This window comes from Pteropus alecto, unplaced genomic scaffold (genome assembly GCF_000325575.1).
Source record: "Pteropus alecto unplaced genomic scaffold, ASM32557v1 scaffold67, whole genome shotgun sequence".
NCBI classification, from domain to species: Eukaryota; Metazoa; Chordata; class Mammalia; order Chiroptera; family Pteropodidae; genus Pteropus; species Pteropus alecto.
In genome coordinates this window covers 10,241,011-10,244,067 of record NW_006441061.1, presented here as the reverse complement: position 1 = coordinate 10,244,067, position 3,057 = coordinate 10,241,011, and the positions used below count along the sequence as shown (strand labels likewise).

General features: G+C 59.1%; 1 protein-coding gene across 2 annotated transcripts in view; it reads right to left on the bottom strand.

The window, feature by feature from the left end:
* The window catches only part of EHMT1 (euchromatic histone lysine methyltransferase 1), a 79,719-nt gene extending 77,858 nt beyond the window's left edge, over window positions 1–1,861 (bottom strand). The window contains exon 1 of one of the 2 annotated variants that reach the window (XM_015594222.2): window positions 1,760–1,861. The gene's annotated coding sequence lies outside the window, so the exon portion shown is untranslated. The remainder of the gene's footprint in view (window positions 1–1,759) is intronic. The other variant, XM_015594221.2, reaches the window with a different exon arrangement.
* Between the last annotated feature and the right edge of the window lie 1,196 nt (window positions 1,862–3,057).

The window sequence follows — 3,057 nt, the reverse complement described above, 5'->3', positions numbered from 1 at the left end:
CCCGTTCATATGAAGGACTCAGAGCGGAAAGCGGGGAGGGAGAGGGGCCCGCAGACTGATGGTGGGTTCGACTCTCGCCACCACAATGTCCTCTGAAGACGCCAGTAAAGGTTCCAGTCCTGGTTCGGGTCTCTGGGCTCCCAGAAGTTGCTTCTGAAAACACACTGTGTGAAAAGACTGGGGTGCCCATGGGTGACAGACGCTGGCTGTCGTCACGGCCCTGCCACTGTCCAGAAAACGGCCGCTGCTCTCAGTTCCCATGCTCTCCTCTCCAGCTCAGGGCTGAGACCCACACCCTGCGAGAAGCAACTGGGTGTTTTAGGGCTTGCATCTGTCACCCGTTAGTGGGGACTCCAGGCTCTATTCCAGGACAAAAGAGCCTTCTGCCCTAGATCGGCGGCTTCAACCGCAGTCTCCTGGGGACAAAGGAGGCACCAAGGAGGAGCCACATACTCGCCAACCCGCCCCGTATGGCCATGGGGCCACCACACACACACACACACGGTCTATTCTCTCCTGTGGGTGGCGTTGCCAGATTCACGGTAGCACTGTCGCTGTCTGGCCTCTCAACTGACACATACTTTTCACAGTTACTAGCAAGAGAGGAAGAGCCTTAACTTTTTTTGGAGCAAGAAAGAAGTTCTCAGCGCACTGAAAAGCACTGGCAATCTTGGCTACAGACTCCCCAGGGCAGAGCCTGGGCCGCCGGCCTCACTGTGAGGTGCTGGGTGTCCAGCTTCTCTGGAGAGGCCCCACGACACCGTGAGGCCGCCGGGCTGCCCAGGAGCCGGGGCCTGGGGTGGGGCCACAGTGACTGGCCGCGACCTGGGGCCAGAGCCCCAAGAGCCACCCCGGCAGCTCACGCTGCACAGTCTCCCCCGACAATAAGGTGGGAGGTAACGTGGGACGGGACAGAGGAGAAGCCTGCGGCCTGGCACCCATCCTGTCTGAACCGCGCCGGCGCAGAGCAGCGGCGCAGTGGGCAGGGCGGGGAGACCCGCGAGGGCACGGCGGCCGTCTGCCGGTCACCAAGGGCCACCTGAGTTACAACTGCTGGCGAGAAGGGCTCTGCACCTCCGAGGACCCACCCACGGGGAGTGAGGCCACGCTCCCCGAAAGGCAACACCCTTTGCTAAGCGCCCTGACTTCAAAGTAGGTCATCGTAAAGCGGCAAAAGGCGGTTCCCGTAAACACGCAGCCCCTTGTTCTCAGGACACCTCCGAACGGGAGTGGGCACCACCTGGTGGCCGGGAGAGTGCGTGCAGGCTGCGTGCAGAGGGCCACAGGCAGGTTCCAGGGGTGCCGCATCCCGACCCCGACGCAGAGCTTGAGAAACCCCGCCCGTGACGCCGCCCGGCCACGCGCCGACACAACGCGGGGACGCGGACGCGCAGCCGGACTTCGTTCAAAACCCCCGTCTGGGCAGAAAGGCTGCGCCTGGTAAAGAGACCCAAGCAGCAGGACGCTTGGAAGCACGTGACACCACACGTGTTTCCAAGCGTCCTGCTGGGAACAGGGGTCTCGCGCCCTCGCTCGGTCCTGTGCTACCAGGTCCGCAGCGCACGGTGAAGCACAGGCCCCACCTCGCAGTCCCAGGGCCATCAACACTAGAGAAAACGGAAAACCTAAAAACTGTTGGCACTTCTTAAAAAAAAAACCAATAAACCCATTATTCTTTAACATAAACATTTTTATGAAAAGTATTTTTCAAAACCAAAAAAAAGAGACAACAGTGACATTCTTTTCTGTTTGCAAATACCTTTTCTGGCTTAACAGTGCTGGATGTTCACACTTCCTGTGTTCAGTCTATGGCAGTGTCACATGTCACACAGGCAGCCTCTAGAAACGTGCTCTATACGCGTGACAGAATGAGAAGGAAAAAGGCGATCACGTTTTGGCATTCGTGTGGAGACGGTCCGACCACGCGGCCCTGGGAAGGGCCTTGGGGACCCCATGCTGCAGTGACCGGTGCAGAGTCAGGGCTAACCAGGCTTTGCTGCATGGAAGGACAAGGGACTGAGCAGCATGGGCTGGTGCTGAGGAGCGGGTAGGAGCAGGGCAGGGGAGACAGGAGGCGAGGGGCCATCTGCCCCAGCACCACGAGGGCACAAGGGCACGATGCTGCGTTTGGTGCAGTGTGAGCTGAGCTCGGGGCCATCTGCCCTTTAGATTTTTACTGTGTTTTTTTAAGAAGTAATGAGCATTCACCAATCATATGAATTGAACTGCATACGAACGAAGGTTTCTATTAACTCTCTTTAATTATTACATGTTCACTATAAAAAATTTATTCCCTAGAACATAGCAAGTACAGGCAGGAAACCCTCACTGCTCCACGGTTTAAACTCTGCAAGGGACCCGCAGCCAAGCACAGCCAAGTGGGGCGGCCCCGGGTCAGGAATGAGCAGTCACACTCGGTGGCTGCCGGCTGCAGTCCAGACTTGCCCCCAGAAGTCCTCAGAATGAAGGGGGCAGCAATCCGAGAGCGGAGCCTGAGACGGTCCCAGGCGGTCCCAGGAGGTCCCCAGTGGGGGAGGGAGAGCTGGGCCAGCACCCAGGGGGGCACCCACCTGCGGCACGGCGGGTGGCAGCAGGCACTGGGAGGTGAGAGGCCCAGGCTGTGGGGTGTCCCTGTGGAAGGAGGTGGTGACCAAGCCCCAAGAACGGGGGCTCCACAGAGAAGGCCCAGGGCCCCTGACGCTGGGGGGCAGGATGCAAGGTCTGACTGGAGGGTGTGTGTGGCAGCAGCAGAGGACAAACACGGACACAGCTTTGCAGGGTTTGGGACAAGAAACCAGAGAAATGGAATGGAAGCTGGTGGAGAAGCAGCATAAAGTAAAAAAAAGCTTTTTGGCGATGGTGGCGGGGGTCGTCGAGCAGTTTGTACGCCGACGGAGATGTCTAGAGGGGCAAACCAGTGAATGGGGGGCACTGTGGAGGTGTAGGACTGGGGGAAGGAGAGGGGAGGTGTGGGGAGAGGTAGAGTGGGGGGGGAGGGAAGATGGGAGTGGGGGGGGCAGAGAGGTTTAGGCCGCGAGCACGGAAAGGCGGCCACCT